Source organism: Triturus cristatus, chromosome 1_1 (assembly GCF_964204655.1).
Source record: "Triturus cristatus chromosome 1_1, aTriCri1.1, whole genome shotgun sequence".
Taxonomy (NCBI): Eukaryota; Metazoa; Chordata; class Amphibia; order Caudata; family Salamandridae; genus Triturus; species Triturus cristatus.
In genome coordinates, this window is record NC_140579.1 from 860,860,136 (window position 1) to 860,884,306 (window position 24,171).

The following is a 24,171-nucleotide window of genomic DNA, read 5'->3' on the forward strand; positions in this document are numbered from 1 at the left end:
AGGAATATTTGTACGTTTCAAAATTGGACACTTTGAAACTTTTCTGGTGAAAACCACACAATGGATTACTATGGAAGGAAATACAAGTTACTGGTATGTACGCTTAGAATTACTTTTCAGAGTCAGTGCTTGTCTAAAAGATGCAGCTCTGGGTTCTCTCCTGATAACAGGTGAGTAAATCGGAATTCGTAGTTCGTCTGATTTTAGAGGAATATTTGTATGTGTCTATAATGGACACTTAGAAACTTTTCTGGTGAAAACCACACACTGGATTCCTATGGAAGGAAATACAAGTTACTGGTAAATCTGCTTAGAACTACTTTTCAGGGTCAGTGCTGGGCTAAAAGATTCAGCCCTCGGTTCTCTCCTGATAACAGGTGAGTAAATCGGAATTTGTAGTTCGTCTGATTTTAGAGGAATATTTGTATATTTCAAAATTGGACACTTATCTGGTGAAAACCACACAATGGATTCCTAAGGAAGGATATACAAGTGACTGGTAAGTACGCTCAGAATTACTTTTCAGAGTCAGTGCTGGGCTGAAAGATGCAGCACTGGGTTATCTCCTGATAACAGGTGAGTAATTCGGAATTCGTAGTTTGGATGATTTTAGAGGAATATTTGTAAGTTTCAAAAATGGACACTAAGAAACAAGTTACCGGTAAGTATGCTTAGAATTACTTTTCAGGGTCAGTGCTGGTCTAAAAGATGCAACACTGGGTTCTCTCCTGATAACAGGTGAGTAAATCGGAATTCGAAGTTCGGCTGATTTTAGAGGAATATTTGTACGTTTCAAAATTGGACACTTAGAAACTTTTCTGGTGAAAATCACACAATGGATTACTATGGAAGGAAATACAAGTTACTGGTAAGTACGCTTAGAATTACTTTTCAGAGTCAGTGCTTGTCTAAAAGATGCAGCTCTGGGTTCTCTTCTGATAACAGGTGAGTAAATCGGAATTCGTAGTTCGGCTGATTTTAGAGGAATATTTGTAAGTGTCTATAATGGACACTTAGAAACTTTTCTGGTGAAAACCACACACTGGATTCCTATGGAAGGAAATACAAATTACTGGTAAATCTGCTTAGAACTACTTTTCGGGGTCAGTGCTGGGCTAAAAGATTCAGCCGTCGGTTCTCTCCTGATAACAGGTGAGTAAATCGGAATTCGTAGTTCGGCTGATTTTAGAGGAATATTTGTACGTTTCAAAAACTGGACACTTAGAAACTTTTCTGGTGAAAACCACACAATGGAGTCCTATGGAAGGAAATACAAGTTACTGGTAAGTACGCTTAGAATCAATTTTCAGAGTCAGTGCTGGTCTAAAAGATGCAACACTGGGTTCTCTCCTGATAACAGGTAAGTAAATCGGAATTCGTAGTTCGGCTGATTTTAGAGGAATATTTGTACGTTTCAAAATTGGACACTTAGAAACTTTTCTGGTGAAAACCACACAATGGATTACTATGGAAGGAAATACAAGTTACTGGTAAGTACGCTTAGAATTACTTTTCAGAATCAGTGCTTGTCTAAAAGATGCAGCTCTGGGTTCTCTCCTGATAACAGGTGAGTAAATCGGAATTCGTAGTTCGGCTGATTTTAGAGGAATATTTGTAAGTGTCTATAATGGACACTTAGAAACTTTTCTGGTGAAAACCACACACTGGATTCCTATGGAAGGAAATACAAGTTACTGGTAAATCTAGTTAGAACTACATTTCAGGGTCAGTGCTGGGCTAAAAGATTCAGCCGTCGGTTCTCTCCTGATAACAGGTGAGTAAATCGGAATTTGTAGTTCGGCTGATTTTAGAGGAATATTTGTATATTTCAAAATTGGACACTTATCTGGTGAAAACCACACAATGGATTCCTATGGAAGGATATACAAGTGACTGGTAAGTACGCTTAGAATTACTTTTCAGAGTCAGTGCTGGGCTGAAAGATGCAGCACTGGTTTATCTCCTGATAACAGGTGAGTAATTCGGAATTCGTAGTTCGGATGATTTTAGAGGAATATTTGTAAGTTTCAAAAATGGACACTTAGAAACAAGTTACCGGTAAGCATGCTTAGAATTACTTTTCAGGGTCAGTGCTGGGCTAAAAGATGCAGCCCTCGGTTCTCTCCTGATAACAGGTGAGTACATCGATATTCGTAGTTCGGCTGATTTTAGAGGAATATTTGTACGTTTCAAAAATGGACACTTAGAAACTTTTCTGGTGAAAACCACACAATGGAGTCCTATGGAAGGAAATACAAGTTACTGGTAAGTACGCTTAGAATCAATTTTCAGAGTCAGTGCTGGTCTAAAAGATGCAACACTGGGTTCTCTCCTGATAACAGGTGAGTAAATCGGAATTCGTAGTTCGGCTGATTTTAGAGGAATATTTGTACGTTTCAAAATTGAACACTTAGAAAGTTTTCTGGTGAAAACCACACAATGGATTACTATGGAAGGAAATACAAGTTACTGGTAAGTACGCTTAGAATTACTTTTCAGAGTCAGTGCTTGTCTAAAAGATGCAGCTCTGGGTTCTCGCCTGATAACAGGTGAGTAAATCGGAATTCGTAGTTCGGCTGATTTGAGAGGAATATTTGTAGGTTTCAAAATTGGACCCTTATTTGGTGAAAACCACACAATGGATTCCTATGGAAGGATATACAAGTGACTGGTAAGTACGCTTAGAATTACTTTTCAGAGTCAGTGCTGGGCTAAAAGATGAAGCCCTCGGTTCTCTCCTGATAACAGGTGAGTAAATCGTTATTCGTTGTTCGGCTGATTTTAGAGGAATATTTGTATGTTTCAAAAATGGACACTTAGAAACAAGTTACCGGTAAGTACGCTTAGAATTGCTTTTCAGGGTCAGTGCTGGGCTAAAAGATGAAGCCCTCGGTTCTCTCCTGATAACAGGTGAGTAAATCGTTATTCGTTTTTTGGCTGATTTTAGAGGAATATTTGTATGTTTCAAAAATGGACACTTAGAAACTTTTCTGGTGAAAACCACACAATGGATTTCTATGGAAAGAAATACAAGTTACTGGTAAGTGCGCTTAGAATTACTTTTCAGAGTCAGTGCTGGTCTAAAAAATGCAGCACTGGGTTCTCTCCTGATAACATGTGAGTAAATCGGAATTCGTAGTTCGGCTGATTTTAGAGGAATATTTGTATGTTTCAAAAATGGACACTTCGAAACTTTTCTGGTGAAAACCACACAATGGATTCCTATAGATGGAAATACAAGTAAGTGGTAAGTACGCTTAGAATAACTTTTCAGGGTCAGTGCTGGGCTAAAAGATGCAGCCCTCGGTTCTCTCCTGATAACAGGTGAGTACATCAATATTCGTAGTTCGGCTGATTTTAAAGGAATATTTGTACGTTTCAAAAATGGACACTTAGAAACTTTTCTGGTGAAAACCACACAATGGAGTCCTATGGAAGGAAATACAAGTTACTGGTAAGTACGCTTAGAATCAATTTTCAGAGTCAGTGCTGGTCTAAAAGATGCAACACTGGGTTCTCTCCTGATAACAGGAGAGTAAATCGTAATTCGTAGTTCGGCTGATTTTAGAGGAATATTTGTACGTTTCAAAATTGGACACTTAGAAACTTTTCTGGTGAAAACCACACAATGGATTACTATGGAAGGAAATGCAAGTTACTGGTAAGTACGCTTAGAATTACTTTTCAGAGTCAGTGCTTGTCTAAAAGATGCAGCTCTGGGTTCTCTCCTGATAACAGGTGAGTAAATCGGAATTCGTAGTTCGGCTGATTTTAGAGGAATATTTGTAAGTGTCTATAATGAACACTTAGAAACTTTTCTGGTAAAAACCACACACTGGATTCCTATGGAAGGAAATACAAGTTACTGGTAAATCTGCTTAGAACTACTTTTCAGGGTCAGTGCTGGGCTAAAAGATTCAGCCGTCGGTTCTCTCCTGATAACAGGTGAGTAAATCGGAATTCGTAGTGCGGCTGATTTTAGAGGAACATTTGTACATTTCTAAATTGGACACTTATCTGGTGAAAACCACAAAATGGATTCCTATAAAAGGAAATACAAGTTACTGGTAAGTACGCTTAGAATTACTTTTCAGGGTCAGTGCTGGGCAGAAAGATGTAGCACTGGGTTCTCTCCTGATAACAGGTGAGTAAATCGGAATTCGTAGTTCGGCTCATTTTAAAGGAATATTTGTACGTTTCAAAAATGGATACTTAGAAACTTTTCTGGTGAAAACCACACAATGGTTTCTTATGGAAGGAAATACAAGTTACTGGTAAGTACACTTAGAATTACTTTTCAGGGTCAGTGCTGTTCTAAAAGGTGCAGCACTGGGTTCTCTCCTGATAACAGGTGAGTAAATCGGAATTCGTAGTTCGGCTGATTTTAGAGGAATATTTGTACGTTTCAAAATTGGACCCTTAGAAACTTTTCTGGTGACGACCACACAATTGATTCTTATGGAAGGAAATACAATTATTGGTAAGTATTCTTAGAATTACTTTTCAGAGTCAGTGCTGGTCTAAAAGATGCAGCACTGGGTTCTCTCCTGATAACAGGTGAGTAAATCGGAATTCGTAGTTTGGCTGATTTTAGAGGAATATTTGTATATTTCAAAATTGGACACTTATCTGGTGAAAATCACACAATGGATTCCTAAGGAAGGATATACAAGTGACTGGTAAGTACGCTTAGAATTACTTTTCAGAGTCAGTGCTGGGCTGAAAGATGCAGCACTGGGTTCTCTCCTGACAGGTGAGTAATTCAGAATTCGTAGTTCGGATGATTTTAGAGAAATATTTGTAAGTTTCAAAAATGGACACTTAGAAACAAGTTACCGGTAAGTACGCTTAGAATTACTTTTCAGGGTCAGTGCTGGGCTAAAAGATGCAGCCCTCGGTTCTCTCCTGATAACAGGTGAGTAAATCGTTATTCGTTGTTCATCTGATTTTAGAGGAATATTTGTACGTTTCAAAATTGGACACTTATCTGGTGAAAGCCACACAATGGATTCCTATAAAAGGAAATACAAGTTACTGGTAAGAACGCTTACAATAACTTTTCAGGGTCAGTGCTGGGCTGAAAGATGCAGCACTGGGTTCTCTCCTGATAACTGGTGAGTAAATCGGAATTCGTAGTTCGGCTGATTTTAGAGGAATATTTGTACGTTTCAAAATTGGACACTTAGAAACTTTTCTGTTGAAAACCACACAATGGATTCCTATGGAAGGAAATACAAGTTACTGGTAAGTATGCTTAGAATTACTTTTTAGGGTCAGTGCTGTTTAAAAGAAGCAGCACTGGGTTCTCTCCTGATAACAGGTGAGCAAATCGGAATTCGTAGTTCGGCTGATTTTAGAGGAATATTTGTACATTTCTAAATTGGACACTTATCTGGTGAAAACCACACAATGGATTCCTATAAAAGGAAATACAAGTTACTGGTAAGTACGCTTACAATTACTTTTCAGGGTCAGTGCTGGGCTGAAAGATGCAGCACTGGGTTCTCTCCTGATAACAGGTGAGTAAAACAGAATTCGTAGTTCGGCTCATTTTAGAGGAATATTTGTACGTTTCAAAATTGGACACTTAGAAACTTTTCTGGTGAAAACCACACAATGGATTACTATGGAAGGAAATACAAGTTACTGGTAAGTACGCTTAGAATTACTTTTCAGAATCAGTGCTTGTCTAAAAGATGCAGCTCTGGGTTCTCTCCTGATAACAGGTGAGTAAATCGGAATTCGTAGTTCGGCTGATTTTAGAGGAATATTTGTAAGTGTCTATAATGGACACTTAGAAACTTTTCTGGTGAAAACCACACACTGGATTCCTATGGAAGGAAATACAAGTTACTGGTAAATCTAGTTAGAACTACATTTCAGGGTCAGTGCTGGGCTAAAAGATTCAGCCGTCGGTTCTCTCCTGATAACAGGTGAGTAAATCGGAATTTGTAGTTCGGCTGATTTTAGAGGAATATTTGTATATTTCAAAATTGGACACTTATCTGGTGAAAACCACACAATGGATTCCTATGGAAGGATATACAAGTGACTGGTAAGTACGCTTAGAATTACTTTTCAGAGTCAGTGCTGGGCTGAAAGATGCAGCACTGGTTTATCTCCTGATAACAGGTGAGTAATTCGGAATTCGTAGTTCGGATGATTTTAGAGGAATATTTGTAAGTTTCAAAAATGGACACTTAGAAACAAGTTACCGGTAAGCATGCTTAGAATTACTTTTCAGGGTCAGTGCTGGGCTAAAAGATGCAGCCCTCGGTTCTCTCCTGATAACAGGTGAGTACATCGATATTCGTAGTTCGGCTGATTTTAGAGGAATATTTGTACGTTTCAAAAATGGACACTTAGAAACTTTTCTGGTGAAAACCACACAATGGAGTCCTATGGAAGGAAATACAAGTTACTGGTAAGTACGCTTAGAATCAATTTTCAGAGTCAGTGCTGGTCTAAAAGATGCAACACTGGGTTCTCTCCTGATAACAGGTGAGTAAATCGGAATTCGTAGTTCGGCTGATTTTAGAGGAATATTTGTACGTTTCAAAATTGAACACTTAGAAAGTTTTCTGGTGAAAACCACACAATGGATTACTATGGAAGGAAATACAAGTTACTGGTAAGTACGCTTAGAATTACTTTTCAGAGTCAGTGCTTGTCTAAAAGATGCAGCTCTGGGTTCTCGCCTGATAACAGGTGAGTAAATCGGAATTCGTAGTTCGGCTGATTTGAGAGGAATATTTGTAGGTTTCAAAATTGGACCCTTATTTGGTGAAAACCACACAATGGATTCCTATGGAAGGATATACAAGTGACTGGTAAGTACGCTTAGAATTACTTTTCAGAGTCAGTGCTGGGCTAAAAGATGAAGCCCTCGGTTCTCTCCTGATAACAGGTGAGTAAATCGTTATTCGTTGTTCGGCTGATTTTAGAGGAATATTTGTATGTTTCAAAAATGGACACTTAGAAACAAGTTACCGGTAAGTACGCTTAGAATTGCTTTTCAGGGTCAGTGCTGGGCTAAAAGATGAAGCCCTCGGTTCTCTCCTGATAACAGGTGAGTAAATCGTTATTCGTTTTTTGGCTGATTTTAGAGGAATATTTGTATGTTTCAAAAATGGACACTTAGAAACTTTTCTGGTGAAAACCACACAATGGATTTCTATGGAAAGAAATACAAGTTACTGGTAAGTGCGCTTAGAATTACTTTTCAGAGTCAGTGCTGGTCTAAAAAATGCAGCACTGGGTTCTCTCCTGATAACATGTGAGTAAATCGGAATTCGTAGTTCGGCTGATTTTAGAGGAATATTTGTATGTTTCAAAAATGGACACTTCGAAACTTTTCTGGTGAAAACCACACAATGGATTCCTATAGATGGAAATACAAGTAAGTGGTAAGTACGCTTAGAATAACTTTTCAGGGTCAGTGCTGGGCTAAAAGATGCAGCCCTCGGTTCTCTCCTGATAACAGGTGAGTACATCAATATTCGTAGTTCGGCTGATTTTAAAGGAATATTTGTACGTTTCAAAAATGGACACTTAGAAACTTTTCTGGTGAAAACCACACAATGGAGTCCTATGGAAGGAAATACAAGTTACTGGTAAGTACGCTTAGAATCAATTTTCAGAGTCAGTGCTGGTCTAAAAGATGCAACACTGGGTTCTCTCCTGATAACAGGAGAGTAAATCGTAATTCGTAGTTCGGCTGATTTTAGAGGAATATTTGTACGTTTCAAAATTGGACACTTAGAAACTTTTCTGGTGAAAACCACACAATGGATTACTATGGAAGGAAATGCAAGTTACTGGTAAGTACGCTTAGAATTACTTTTCAGAGTCAGTGCTTGTCTAAAAGATGCAGCTCTGGGTTCTCTCCTGATAACAGGTGAGTAAATCGGAATTCGTAGTTCGGCTGATTTTAGAGGAATATTTGTAAGTGTCTATAATGAACACTTAGAAACTTTTCTGGTAAAAACCACACACTGGATTCCTATGGAAGGAAATACAAGTTACTGGTAAATCTGCTTAGAACTACTTTTCAGGGTCAGTGCTGGGCTAAAAGATTCAGCCGTCGGTTCTCTCCTGATAACAGGTGAGTAAATCGGAATTCGTAGTGCGGCTGATTTTAGAGGAACATTTGTACATTTCTAAATTGGACACTTATCTGGTGAAAACCACAAAATGGATTCCTATAAAAGGAAATACAAGTTACTGGTAAGTACGCTTAGAATTACTTTTCAGGGTCAGTGCTGGGCAGAAAGATGTAGCACTGGGTTCTCTCCTGATAACAGGTGAGTAAATCGGAATTCGTAGTTCGGCTCATTTTAAAGGAATATTTGTACGTTTCAAAAATGGATACTTAGAAACTTTTCTGGTGAAAACCACACAATGGTTTCTTATGGAAGGAAATACAAGTTACTGGTAAGTACACTTAGAATTACTTTTCAGGGTCAGTGCTGTTCTAAAAGGTGCAGCACTGGGTTCTCTCCTGATAACAGGTGAGTAAATCGGAATTCGTAGTTCGGCTGATTTTAGAGGAATATTTGTACGTTTCAAAATTGGACCCTTAGAAACTTTTCTGGTGACGACCACACAATTGATTCTTATGGAAGGAAATACAATTATTGGTAAGTATTCTTAGAATTACTTTTCAGAGTCAGTGCTGGTCTAAAAGATGCAGCACTGGGTTCTCTCCTGATAACAGGTGAGTAAATCGGAATTCGTAGTTTGGCTGATTTTAGAGGAATATTTGTATATTTCAAAATTGGACACTTATCTGGTGAAAATCACACAATGGATTCCTAAGGAAGGATATACAAGTGACTGGTAAGTACGCTTAGAATTACTTTTCAGAGTCAGTGCTGGGCTGAAAGATGCAGCACTGGGTTCTCTCCTGACAGGTGAGTAATTCAGAATTCGTAGTTCGGATGATTTTAGAGAAATATTTGTAAGTTTCAAAAATGGACACTTAGAAACAAGTTACCGGTAAGTACGCTTAGAATTACTTTTCAGGGTCAGTGCTGGGCTAAAAGATGCAGCCCTCGGTTCTCTCCTGATAACAGGTGAGTAAATCGTTATTCGTTGTTCATCTGATTTTAGAGGAATATTTGTACGTTTCAAAATTGGACACTTATCTGGTGAAAGCCACACAATGGATTCCTATAAAAGGAAATACAAGTTACTGGTAAGAACGCTTACAATAACTTTTCAGGGTCAGTGCTGGGCTGAAAGATGCAGCACTGGGTTCTCTCCTGATAACTGGTGAGTAAATCGGAATTCGTAGTTCGGCTGATTTTAGAGGAATATTTGTACGTTTCAAAATTGGACACTTAGAAACTTTTCTGTTGAAAACCACACAATGGATTCCTATGGAAGGAAATACAAGTTACTGGTAAGTATGCTTAGAATTACTTTTTAGGGTCAGTGCTGTTTAAAAGAAGCAGCACTGGGTTCTCTCCTGATAACAGGTGAGCAAATCGGAATTCGTAGTTCGGCTGATTTTAGAGGAATATTTGTACATTTCTAAATTGGACACTTATCTGGTGAAAACCACACAATGGATTCCTATAAAAGGAAATACAAGTTACTGGTAAGTACGCTTACAATTACTTTTCAGGGTCAGTGCTGGGCTGAAAGATGCAGCACTGGGTTCTCTCCTGATAACAGGTGAGTAAAACAGAATTCGTAGTTCGGCTCATTTTAGAGGAATATTTGTACGTTTCAAAATTGGACACTTAGAAACTTTTCTGGTGAAAACCGCGCAATGGATTCCTATGGAAGGAAATACAAGTTACTGGTAAGTACGCTTAGAATTAATTTTCAGAGTCAGTGCTGTTCTAAAAGATGCAGCACTGGGTTCTCTCCTGATAACAGGTGAGTAAATCGGAATTCGTAGTTCGGCTGATTTTAGAGGAATATTTGTACGTTTCAAAATTGGACACTTAGAAACTTTTCTGGTGAAAACCACACAATGGATTACTATGGAAGGAAATACAAGTTACTGGTAAGTACGCTTAGAATTACTTTCCAGAGTCAGTGCTTGTCTAAAAGATGCAGCTCTGGGTTCTCTCCTGATAACAGGTGAGTAAATCGGAATTCCTAGTTCGGCTGATTTTAGAGGAATATTTGTACGTTTCAAAATTGGACACTTAGAAACTTTTCTGGTGAAAACCACACAATGGATTACTATGGAAGGAAATACAAGTTACTGGTAAGTACGCTTAGAATTACTTTCCAGAGTCAGTGCTTGTCTAAAAGATGCAGCTCTGGGTTCTAACCTGATAACAGGTGAGTAAATCGGAAATCGTAGTTCGGCTGAGTTTAGAGGAATATTTGTACTTTTCAAAATTGGACACTTATCTGGTGAAAACCACACAATGGAGTCCTATAAAAGGAAATACAAGTTACTGGTAAGTACGCTTAGAATTACTTTTCAGGGTCAGTGCTGTTCTAAATGGTGAAGCACTGGGTTCTCTCCTGATAACAGGTGAGTAAATCGGAATTCGTAGTTCGGCTGATTTTAGAGGAATATTTGTATATTTCAAAATTGGACACTTATCTGGTGAAAACCACACAATGGATTCCTATGGAAGGATATACAAGTGACTGGTAAGTACGCTTAGAATTACTTTTCAGAGTCAGTGCTGGGCTGAAAGATGCAGCACTGGGTACTCTCCTGATAACAGGTGAGTAATTCAGAATTCGTAGTTTGGATGATTTTAGAGGAATATTTGTAAGACTCAAAAATGGACACTTAGAAACAAGTTACAGGTAAGTACGCTTAGAATTACTTTTCAGGGTCAGTGCTGGGCTAAAAGATGCAGCCCTCGGTTCTCTCCTGATAACAGGTGAGTAAATCGTTATTCGTTGTTCGGCTGATTTTAGAAGAATATTTGTACGTTTCAAAATTGGACACTTATCTGGTGAAAGCCACACAATGGATTCCCATAAAAGGAAATACAAGTTACTGGTAAGAACGCTTACAATAACTTTTCAGGGTCAGTGCTGGGCTGAAAGATGCAGCACTGGGTTCTTTCCTGATAACTGGTGAGTAAATCGGAATTCATAGTTCGGCTGATTTTAGAGGAATATTTGTACGTTTCAAAATTGGACAATTAGAAACTTTTCTGGTGAAAACCACACAATGGATTCCTATGGAAGGAAATACAAGTTACTGGTAAGTATGCTTAGAATTACTTTTCAGGGTCAGTGCTGTTTTAAAAGAAGCAGCACTGGGTTCTCTCCTGATAACAGGTGAGTAAATCGGAATTCGTAGTTTGGCTGATTTTAGAGGAATATTTGTACATTTCTAAATTGGACACTTATCTGGTGAAAACCACACAATGGATTCCTATAAAAGGAAATACAAGTTACTGGTAAGTACGCTTACAATTACTTTTCAGGGTGAGTGCTGGGCTGAAAGATGCAGCACTGGGTTCTCTCCTGATAACAGGTGAGTAAAACAGAATTCGTAGTTCGGCTCATTTTAAAGGAATGTATGTACATTTCAAAAATAGATACTTTGAAACTTTTCTGGTGAAAACCACACAATGGATTCCTATGGAAGGAAATACAAGTTACTGGCAAGTACGCTTAGAATTACTTTTCAGAGTCAGTGCTGGTCTAAAAAATGCAGCACTGGGTTCTCTCCTGATAACAGGTGAGTAAATCGGAATTCGTAGTTCGGCTGATTTTAGAGGAATATTTGTACGTTTCAAAGTTGGACACTTAGAAACTTTTCTGGTGAAAACCACGCAATGGATTCCTATGGAAGGAAATACAAGTTACTGGTAAGTACGCTTAGAATTAATTTTCAGAGTCAGTGCTGTTCTAAAAGATGCAGCACTGGGTTCTCTCCTGATAACAGGTGAGTAAATCGGAATTCGTAGTTCGGCTGATTTTAGAGGAATATTTGTACATTTCAAAATTGGACACTTAGAAACTTTTCTGGTGAAAACCACACAATGGATTACTATGGAAGGAAATACAAGTTACTGGTAAGTACGCTTAGAATTACTTTCCAGAGTCAGTGCTTGTCTAAAAGATGCAGCTCTGGGTTCTCTCCTGATAACAGGTGAGTAAATCGGAATTCGTAGTTCGGCTGATTTTAGAGGAATATTTGTACTTTACAAAATTGGACACTTATCTGGTGAAAACCACACAATGGATTCCTATAAAAGGAAATACAAGTTACTGGTAAGTACGCTTAGAATTACGTTTCAGGGTCAGTGCTGTTCTACATGGTGCAGCACTGGGTTCTCTCCTGATAACAGGTGAGTAAATCGGAATTCGTAGTTCGGCTGATTTTAGAGGAATATTTGTACGTTTCAAAATTGGACCCTTAGAAACTTTTCTGGTGACAACCACACAATTGATTCTTATGGAAGGAAATACAATTATTGGTAAGTACGCTTAGAATTACTTTCCAGAGTCAGTGCTGGTCTAAAAGATGCAGCACTGGGTTCTCTCCTGATAACAGGTGAGTAAATCGGAATTCGTAGTTTGGATGATTTTAGAGGAATATTTGTATATTTCAAAATTGGACACTTATCTGGTGAAAACCACACAATGGATTCCTATGGAAGGATATACAACTGACTGGTAAGTACGCTTAGAATTACTTTTCAGAGTCAGTGCTTGGCTGAAAGATGCAGCACTGGGTTCTCTCCTGATAACAGGTGAGTAATTCGGAATTCGTAGTTCGGATGATTTTAGAGGAATATTTGTACGTTTCAAAAATGGACACTTAGAAACAAGTTACCGGTAAGTACGCTTAGAATTACTTTTCAGGGTCAGTGCTGGGCTGAAAGATGCAGCCATTGGTTCTCTCCTGATAACAGGTGAGTAAATCGTTATTCGTTGTTCGGCTGATTTTAGAGGAATATTTGTACGTTTCAAAATTGGACACTTATCTGGTGAAAGCCACACAATGGATTCCTATAAAAGGAAATACAAGTTACTGGTAAGAACGCTTACAATAACTTTTCAGGGTCAGTGCTGGGCTGAAAGATGCAGCACTGGGTTCTCTCATGATAACTGATGAGTAAATCGGAATTCGTAGTTCGGCTGATTTTAGAGGAATATTTGTACGTTTCAAAATTGGACACTTAGAAACTTTTCTGGTGAAAACCACACAATGGATTCCTATGGAAGGAAATACAAGTTACTGGTAAGTATGCTTGAAATTACTTTTCAGGGTCAGTGCTGTTTTAAAAGAAGCAGCACTGGGTTCTCTCCTGATAACAGGTGAGTAAATCGGAATTCGTAGTGCGGCTGATTTTAGAGGAATATTTGTACATTTCTAAATTGGACACTTATCTGGTGAAAACCACACAATGGAATCCTATAAAAGGAAATACAAGTTACTGGTAAGTACGCTTACAATTACTTTTCAGGGTCAGTGCTGGGCTCAAAGATGCAGCACTGGGTTCTCTCCTGATAACAGGTGAGTAAAACAGAATTCGTAGTTCGGCTCATTTTAAAGGAATATATGTACATTTCAAAAATAGATACTTTGAAATTTTTCTGGTGAAAACCACACAATGGATTCCTATGGAAGGAAATACAAGTTACTGGTAAGTATGCTTAGAATTACTTTTCAGAGTCAGTGCTGGTCTAAAAAATGCAGCACTGGGTTCTCTCCTGATAACAGGTGAGTAAATCGGAATTCGTAGTTCGGCTGATTTTAGAGGAATATTTGTATGTTTCAAAAATGGACACTTAGAAACTTTTCTGGTGAAAACCACACAATGGATTCCTATGGAAGGAAATACAAGTTACTGGTAAGTACGCTTAGCATTAATTTTTAGTCAGTGCTGGTCTAAAAGATGCAGCACTGGGTTCTCTCCTGATAACAGGTGAGTAAATCAGAATTCGTAGTTTGGCTGATCTTAGAGGAATAATTCTACATTTCAAAATTGGACACTTAGAAACTCTTCTGGTGAAAACCACACAATGGATTCCTATAGAAGGAAATACAAGTTACTGGTAAGTACGCTTAGAATTACTTTTCAGGGTCAGTGCTGGGCTGAAAGATGCAGCACTGGGTTCTCTCCTGATAACTGGTGAGTACATCGGAATTCGTAGTTCGGCTGATTTTAGAGGAATATTTGTACGTTTCAAAAATGGACACAGAAACTTTTCTAGTGAAAACCACACACTGGATTCCTATGGAAGGAAATACAAGTTACTGGTAAGTCTCCTTAGAATTACTTTTCAGGGTCAGTGCTGGGCTAAAAGATGCAGCCCTCGGTTCTCTCCTGATAACAGGTGAGTAAATCGGAATTCGTAGTTCGGCTGATTTTAGAGCAATATTCGTACGTTTCAAAATTGGACAATTAGAAACTTTTCTGGTGAAAACCACACAATGGATTCTTATGGAAGGAAATACAAGTTACTTTTAAATCTGCTTAGAACTACTTTTCAGGGTCAGTGCTGGGCTAAAAGATTCAGCCGTCGGTTCTCTCCTGATAACAGGTGAGTAAATCGGAATTCGTACTTCGGCTGATTTTAGAGGAATATTTGTATATTTCAAAATTGGACACTTATCTGGTGAAAACCACACAATGGATTCCTATGGAAGGATATACAAGTGACTGGTAAATACGCTTAGAATTACTTTTCAGAGTCAGTGCTGGGCTGAAAGATGCAGCACTGGGTTATATCCTGATAACAGGTGAGTAATTCGGAATTCTTAGTTCGGATGATTTTAGAGGAATATTTGTAAGTTTCAAAAATGGACACTTAGAAACAAGTTACAGGTAAGTACGCTTAGAATTACTTTTCAGGGTCAGTGCTGGGCTAAAAGATGCAGCCCTCGGTTCTCTCCTGATAACAGGTGAGTAAATCGTTATTCGTTGTTCGGCTGATTTTAGAGGAATATTTGTACGTTTCAAAATTGGACACTTATCTGGTGAAAACCTCACAATGGATTCCTATGGAAGGAAATACAAGTTACTGGTAAGTATGCTTGGAATTACTTTTCAGAGTCAGTGCTGTTCTAAAAGAAGCAGCACTGGGTTCTCTCCTGATAACAGGTGAGTAAATCGGAATTCGTAGTTCTGCTGATTTTAGAGGAATATTTGTACTTTTCAAAATTGGACACTTAGAAACTTTTCTGGTGAAAACCACACAATGGATTCCTATGGAAGGAAATACAAGTTAGTGGTAAGTACGCTTAGAATAACTTTTCAGGGTCAGTGCTGGGCTAAAAGATGCAGCCCTCGGTTCTCTCCTGATAACAGGTGAGTAAATCGATATTCGTAGTTCAGCTGATTTTAGAGGAATATTTGTGCTTTTCAAAATTGGACACTTAGACACTTTTCTGGTGAAAACCGCGCAATGGATTCCTATGGAAGGAAATACAAGTTACTGGTAAGTACGCTTAGAATTACTTTTCAGAGTCTGTGCTGTTCTAAAAGATGCAGCACTGGGTTCTCTCATGAATACAGGTGAGTAAATCGGAATTCGTTGTTCGGCTGATTTTAGAGGAATATTTGTACGTTTCAAAAATGGACACTTATCTGGTGAAAACCTCACAATGGATTCCCATGGAAGGAAATACAAGTTACTGGTAAGTATGCTTAGAATTACTTTTCAGAGTCAGTGCTGTTCTAAAAGAAGCAGCACTGGGTTCTCTCCTGATAACAGGTGATTAAATCGGAATTCGTAGTGCGGCTGATTTTAGAGGAATATTTGTACTTTTCAAAATTGGACACTTAGAAACTTTTCTGGTGAAAACCACACGATGGATTCCTATAGAAGGAAATACAAGTTAGTGGTAAGTACGCATGGAATAACTTTTCAGGGTCAGTGCTGGGCTAAAAGATGCAGCCCTCGGTTCTCTCCTGATAACAGGTGAGTAAATCGATATTCGTAGTTCGGCTGATTTTAGAGGAATATTTGTACATTTCTAAATTGGACACTTATCTGGTGAAAACCACACAATGGATTCCTATAAAAGGAAATACAAGTTACTGGTAAGTACGCTTACAATTACTTTTCAGGGTCAGTGCTGGGCTGAAAGATGCAGCACTGGGTTCTCTCCTGATAACAGGTGAGTAAATCAGAATTCGTAGTTCGGCTCATTTTAAAGGAATATATGTATGTTTCAAAAATAGATACTTTGAAACTTTTCTGGTGAAAACCACACAATGGATTCCTATGGAAGGAAATACAAGTTACTGGTAAGTACGCTTAGAATTACTTTTCAGAGTCAGTGCTGGTCTAAAAAATGCAGCACTGGGTTCTCTCCTGATAACAGGTGAGTAAATCGGAATTCGTAGTTCGGCTGATTTTAGAGGAATATTTGTATGTTTCAAAAATGGACACTTAGAAACTTTTCTGGTGAAAACCACACAATGGATTCCTATGGAAGGAAATACAAGTTACTGGTAAGTACGCTTAGAATTAATTTTCAGTCAGTGCTGGTCTAAAAGATGCAGCACTGGGTTCTCTCCTGATAACAGGTGAGTAAATCGGAATTCGTAGTTCGGCAGATCTTAGAGGAATATTTCTACATTTCAAAATTGGACACTTAGAAACTCTTCTGGTGAAAACCACACAATGGATTCCTATGGAAGGAAATACAAGTTACTGGTAAGTACGCTTAGAATTACTTTTCAGGGTCAGTGCTGGGCTGAAAGATGCAGCACTGGGTTCGCTCCTGATAACTGGTGAGTACATCGGAATTCGTAGTTCGGCTGATTTTAGAGGAATATTTGTACGTTTCAAGAATGGACACTTAGAAACTTTTCTAGTGAAAACCACACACTGGATTCCTATGGAAGGAAATACAAGTTACTGGTAAGTCTCCTTAGAATTACTTTTCAGGGTCAGTGCTGGGCTGAAAGATGCAGCACTGGGTTCTCTCCTGATAACAGGTGAGTAAATCAGAATTCGTAGTTCGGCTCATTTTAAAGGAATATATGTATGTTTCAAAAATAGATACTTTGAAACTTTTCTGGTGAAAACCACACAATGGATTCCTATGGAAGGAAATACAAGTTACTTTTAAATCTGCTTAGAACTACTTTTCAGGGTCAGTGCTGGGCTAAAAGATTCAGCCGTCGGTTCTCTCCTGATAACAGGTGAGTAAATCGGAATTCGTAGTTCGGCTGATTTTAGAGGAATATTTGTATATTTCAAAATTGGACACTTATCTGGTGAAAACCACACAATGGATTCCTATGGAAGGATATACAAGTGACTGGTAAATATGCTTAGAATTACTTTTCAGAGTCAGTGCTGGGCTGAAAGATGCAGCACTGGGTTATATCCTGATAACAGGTGAGTAAATCGTTATTCGTTGTTCGGCTGATTTTAGAGGAATATTTGTACGTTTCAAAATTGGACACTTATCTGGTGAAAACCTCACAATGGATTCCTATGGAAGGAAATACAAGTTACTGGTAAGTATGCTTGGAATTACTTTTCAGAGTCAGTGCTGTTCTAAAAGAAGCAGCACTGGGTTCTCTCCTGATAACAGGTGAGTAAATCGGAATTCGTAGTTCGGCTGATTTTAGAGGAATATTTGTACTTTTCAAAATTGGACACTTAGAAACTTTTCTGGTGAAAACCACACAATGGATTCCTATGGAAGGAAATATAAGTTAGTGGTAAGTACGCTTAGAATAACTTTTCAGGGTCAGTGCTGGGCTAAAAGATGCAGCCCTCGGTTCTCTCCTGATAACAGGTGAGTAAATCGGAATTCGTAGTTCGGCTGATTTTAGAGGAATATTTGTATATTTCAAAATTGGACACTTATCTGGTGAAAACCACACAATGGATTCCTATGGAAAGATATACAAGTGACTGGTAAATATGCTTAGAATTACTTTTCAGAGTCAGTGCTGGGCTGAAAGATGCAGCACTGGGTTATATCCTGATAACAGGTGAGTAAATCGTTATTCGTTGTTCGGCTGATTTTAGAGGAATATTTGTACGTTTCAAAATTGGACACTCATCTGGTGAAAACCTCACAATGGATTCCTATGGAAGGAAATACAAGTTACTGGTAAGTATGCTTGGAATTACTTTTCAGAGTCAGTGCTGTTATAAAAGAAGCAGCACTGGGTTCTCTCCTGATAACAGGTGAGTAAATCGGAATTCGTAGTTCGGCTGATTTTAGAGGAATATTTGTACTTTTCAAAATTGGACACTTAGAAACTTTTCTGGTGAAAACCACACAATGGATTCCTATGGAAGGAAATATAAGTTAGTGGTAAGTACGCTTAGAAGAACTTTTCAGGGTCAGTGCTGGGCTAAAAGATGCAGCCCTCGGTTCTCTCCTGATAACAGGTGAGTAAATCGATATTAGTAGTTCGGCTGATTTTAGAGGAATATTTGTACTTTTCAAAATTGGACACTTAGACACTTTTCTGGTGAAAACCGCGCAATGGATTCCTATGGAAGGAAATAAAAGTTACTGGTAAGTACGCTTAGAATTACTTTTCAGAGTCTGTGCTGTTCTAAAAGATGCAGCACTGGGTTCTCTCATGAATACAGGTGAGTAAATCGGAATTCGTTGTTCGGCTGATTTTAGAGGAATATTTGTACGTTTCAAAAATGGACACTTATCTGGTGAAAACCTCACAATGGATTCCCATGGAAGGAAATACAAGTTACTGGTAAGTATGCTTAGAATTACTTTTCAGAGTCAGTGCTGTTCTAAAAGAAGCAGCACTGGGTTCTCTCCTGATAACAGGTGATTAAATCGGAATTCGTAGAGCGGCTGATTTTAGAGGAATATTTGTACTTTTCAAAATTGGACACTTAGAAACTTTTCTGGTGAAAACCACACAATGGATTCCTATAAAAGGAAATACAAGTTAGTGGTAAGTATGCATAGAATAACTTTTCAGGGTCAGTGCTGGGCTAAAAGATGCAGCCCTCGGTTCTCTCCTGATAACAGGTGAGTAAATCGATATTCGTAGTTCGGCTGATTTTAGAGGAATATTTGTACATTTCTAAATTGGACACTTATCTGGTGAAAACCACACAATGGATTCCTATAAAAGGAAATACAAGTTACTGGTAAGTACCCTTACAATTACTTTTCAGGGTCAGTGCTGGGCTGAAAGATGCAGCACTGGGTTCTCTCCTGATAACAGGTCATTAAATCGGAATTCGTAGTTCGGCTGATTTTAGAGGAATATTTGTATGTTTCAAAAATGGACACTTAGAAACTTTTCTGGTGAAAACCACACAATGGATTCCTATGGAAGGAAATACAAGTTACTGGTAAGTACGCTTAGAATTACTTTTCAGAGTCAGTGCTGGTCTAAAAAATGCAGCACTGGGTTCTCTCCTGATAACAGGTGAGTAAATCGGAATTCGTAGTTCGGCTGATTTTAGAGGAATATTTGTATGTTTCAAAAATGGACACTTAGAAACTTTTCTGGTGAAAACCACACAATGGATTCCTATGGAAGGAAATACAAGTTACTGGTAAGTACGCTTAGAATTAATTTTCAGTCAGTGCTGGTCTAAAAGATGCAGCACTGGGTTCTCTCCTGATAACAGGTGAGTAAATCGGAATTCGTAGTTCGGCAGATCTTAGAGGAATATTTCTACATTTCAAAATTGGACACTTAGAAACTCTTCTGGTGAAAACCACACAATGGATTCCTATGGAAGGAAATACAAGTTATTGGTAAGTACGCTTAGAATTACTTTTCAGGGTCAGTGCTGGGCTGAAAGATGCAGCACTGGGTTCTCTCCTGATAACTGGTGAGTACATCGGAATTCGTAGTTCGGCTGATTTTAGAGGAATATTTGTACGTTTCAAGAATGGACACTTAGAAACTTTTCTAGTGAAAACCACACACTGGATTCCTATGGAAGGAAATACAAGTTGCTGGTAAGTCTCCTTAGAATTACTTTTCAGGGTCAGTGCTGGGCTAAAAGATGCAGCCCTTTGTTCTCTCCTGATAACAGGTGAGTAAATCGGAATTCGTATTTCGGCTGATTTTAGAGCAATATTCGTACGTTTCAAAATTGGACAATTAGAAACTTTTCTGGTGAAAACCACACAATGGATTCTTAAGAAGGAAATACAAGTTACTGGTAAGTACGCTTAGAATTACTTTTCAGAGTCAGTGCTGGGCTAAAAGATTCAGCCGGCGGTTCTCTCCTGATAACAGGTGAGTAAATCGTTATTCGTTGTTCGGCTGATTTTAGAGGAATATTTGTACGTTTCAAAAACTGGACACTTATCTGGTGAAAACCTCACAATGGATTCCTATGGAAGGAAATACAAGTTACTGGTAAGTATGCTTAGAATTACTTTTCAGAGTCAGTGCTGTTCTAAAAGAAGCAGCACTGGGTTCTCTCCTGATAACAGGTGAGTAAATCGGAATTCGTAGTTCGGCTGATTTTACAGGAATATTTGTACTTTTCAAAATTGGACACTTAGAAACTTTTCTGGTGAAAACCACACGATGGATTCCTATGGAAGGAAATACAAGTTAGTGGTAAGTACGCTTAGAATAACTTTTCAGGGTCAGTGCTGGGCTAAAACATGCAGCCCTCGGTTCTCTCCTGATAACAGGTGAGTAAATCGATATTCGTAGTTCGGCTGATTTTAGAGGAATATTTGTACGTTTCAAAATTGGACAGTTAGACACTTTTCTGGTGAAAACCGCGCAATGGATTCCTATGGAAGGAAATACAAGTTACTTGTAAGTACGCTTAGAATTACTTTTCAGAGTCTGTGCTGTTCTAAAAGATGCAGCACTGGGTTCTCTCATGAATACAGGTGAGTAAATCGGAATTCGTAGTTCGTCTGATTTTAGAGGAATATTTGTACGTTTCAAAATTGGACACTTAGAAACTTTTCTGGTGAAAACCACACAATGGATTACTATGGAAGGAAATACAAGTTACTGGTAAGTACGCTTAGAATTACTTTCCAGCGTCAGTGCTTGCATAAAAGATGCAGCTCTGGGTTCTCTCCTGATAACAGGTGAGTAAATCGGAATTCGTAGTTCGGCTGACTTTAGAGGAATATTTGTACTTTTCAAAATTGGACACTTATCTGGTGAAAACCACACAATGGATTCCTATAAAAGGAAATACAAGTTACTGGTAAGTACGCTTACAATTGATTTTCAGGGTCAGTGCTGGGCTGAAAGATGCAGCACTGGGTTCTCTCCTGATAACAGGTGAGTAAAACAGAATTCGTAGTTCGGCTCATTTTAAAGGAATATATGTACATTTCAAAAATAGATACTTTGAAATTTTTCTGGTGAAAACCACACAATGGATTCCTATGGAAGGAAATACAAGTTACTGGTAAGTACGCTTAGAATTACTTTTCAGAGTCAGTGCTGGTCTAAAAAATGCAGCACTGGGTTCTCTCCTGATAACAGGTGAGTAAATCGGAATTCGTAGTTCGGCTGATTTTAGAGGAATATTTGTATGTTTCAAAAATGGACACTTAGAAACTTTTCTGGTGAAAACCACACAATGGATTCCTATGGAAGGAAATACAAGTTTCTGGTAAGTACGCTTAGAATTAATTTTCAGTCAGTGCTGGTCTAAAAGATGCAGCACTGGGTTCTCTCCTGATAACAGGTGAGTAAATCGGAATTCGTAGTTCGGCTGATCTTAGAGGAATATTTCTACATCTCAAAATTGGACACTTAGAAACTCTTCTGGTCAAAACCACACAATGGATTCCTATGGAAGGAAATACAAGTTACTGGTAAGTACGCTTAGAATTACTTTTCAGGGTCAGTGCTGGGCTGAAAGATGCAGCACTGGGTTCTCTCCTGATAACTGGTGAGTACATCGGAATTCGTAGTTCGGCTGATTTTAGAGGAATATTTGTACGTTTTAAAAATGGACAATTAGAAACTTTTCTGGTGAAAACCACACAATGGATTCATATGGAAGGAAATACAAGTCACTTTTAAATCTGCTTAGAACTACTTTTCAGGGTCAGTGCTGGGCTAAAAGATTCAGCCGTCGGTTCTCTCCTGATAACAGGTGAGTAAATCGGAATTCGTAGTTCGGCTGATTTTAGAGGAATATTTGTATATTTCAAAATTGGACACTTATCTGGTGAAAACCACACAATGGATTCCTATGGAAGGATATACAAGTGACTGGTAAATACACTTAGAATTACTTTTCAGAGTCAGTGCTGGGCTGAAAGATGCAGCACTGGGTTATATCCTGATAACAGGTGAGTAATTCGGAATTCGTAGTTCGGATGATTTTAGAGGAATATTTGTAAGTTTCAAAAATGGACACTTAGAAACAAGTTACAGGTAAGTACGCTTAGAATTACTTTTCAGGGTCAGTGCTGGGCTAAAAGATGCAGCCCTCGGTTCTCTCCTGATAACAGGTGAGTAAATCGTTATTCGTTGTTCGGCTGATTTTAGAGGAATATTTGTACGTTTCAAAATTGGACACTTATCTGGTGAAAACATCACAATGGATTCCTATGGAAGGAAATACAAGTTACTGGTAAGTATGCTTGGAATTACTTTTCAGAGTCAGTGCTGTTCTAATAGAAGCAGCACCGGGTTCTCTCCTGATAACAGGTGAGTAAATCGGAATTCGTAGTTCGGCTGATTTTAGAGGAATATTTGTACTTTTCAAAATTGGACACTTAGAAACTTTTCTGGTGAAAACCACACAATGGATTCCTATAGAAGGAAATACAAGTTAGTGGTAAGTATGCTTAGAATAACTTTTCAGGGTCAGTGCTGGGCTAAAAGATGCAGCCCTCGGTTCTCTCCTGATAACAGGTGAGTAAATCGATATTCGTAGTTCGGCTGATTTTAGAGGAATATTTGTACTTTTCAAAATTGGACACTTAGACACTTTTCTGGTGAAAACCGCGCAATGGATTCCTATGGAAGGAAATACAAGTTACTGGTAAGTACGCTTAGAATTACTTTTCAGAGTCTGTGCTGTTCTAAAAGATGCAGCACTGGGTTCTCTCATGAATACAGGTGAGTAAATTGGAATTCGTTGTTCGGCTGAGTTTAGAGGAATATTTGTACGTTTCAAAAATGGACACTTATCTGGTGAAAACCTCACAATGGATTCCCATGGAAGGAAATACAAGTTACTGGTCAGTATGCTTTGAATTACTTTTCAGAGTCAGTGCTGTTCTAAAAGAAGCAGCACTGGGTTCTCACCTGATAACAGGTGAGTAAATCGGAATTCGTAGTGCGGCTGATTTTAGAGGAATATTTGTACTTTTCAAAATTGGACACTTAGAAACTTTTCTGGTGAAAACCACACGATGGATTCCTATGGAAGGAAATACAAGTTAGTGGTAAGTACGCATAGAATAACTTTTCAGGGTCAGTGCTGGGCTAAAAGAGGCAGCCCTCGGTTCTCTCCTGATAACAGGTGAGTAAATCGATATTCGTAGTTCGGCTGATTTTAGAGGAATATTTGTACATTTCTAAATTGGACACTTATCTGGTGAAAACCACACAATGGATTCCTAAAAAAGGAAATACAAGTTACTGGTAAGTACGCTTACAATTACTTTTCAGGGTCAGTGCTGGGCTGAAAGATGCAGCACTGGGTTCTCTCCTGATAACAGGTGAGTAAATCAGAATTCGTAGTTCGGCTCATTTTAAAGGAATATATGTATGTTTCAAAAATAGATACTTTGAAACTTTTCTGGTGAAAACCACACAATGGATTCCTATGGAAGGAAATACAAGTTACTGGTAAGTAAGCTTAGAATTACTTTTCAGAGTCAGTGCTGGTCTAAAAAATACAGCACGGGGTTCTCTCCTGATAACAGGTGAGTAAATCGGAATTCGTATTTCGGCTGATTTTAGAGCAATATTCGTACGTTTCAAAATTGGACAATTAAAAACCTTTCTGGTGAAAACCACACAATGGATTCTTAAAAAGGAAATACAAGTTACTGGTAAGTACGCTTAGAATTACTTTTCAGAGTCAGTGCTGGGCTAAAAGATTCAGCCGGCGGTTCTCTCCTGATAACAGTTGAGTAAATCGGAATTCGTAGTTCGGCTGATTTTAGAGGAATATTTGTATATTTCAAAATTGGACACTTATCTGGTGAAAACCACACAATGGACTCCTATGGAAGGATATACAAGTGACTGGTAAATACGCTTAGAATTACTTTTCAGAGTCAGTGCTGGGCTGAAAGATGCGTTACAA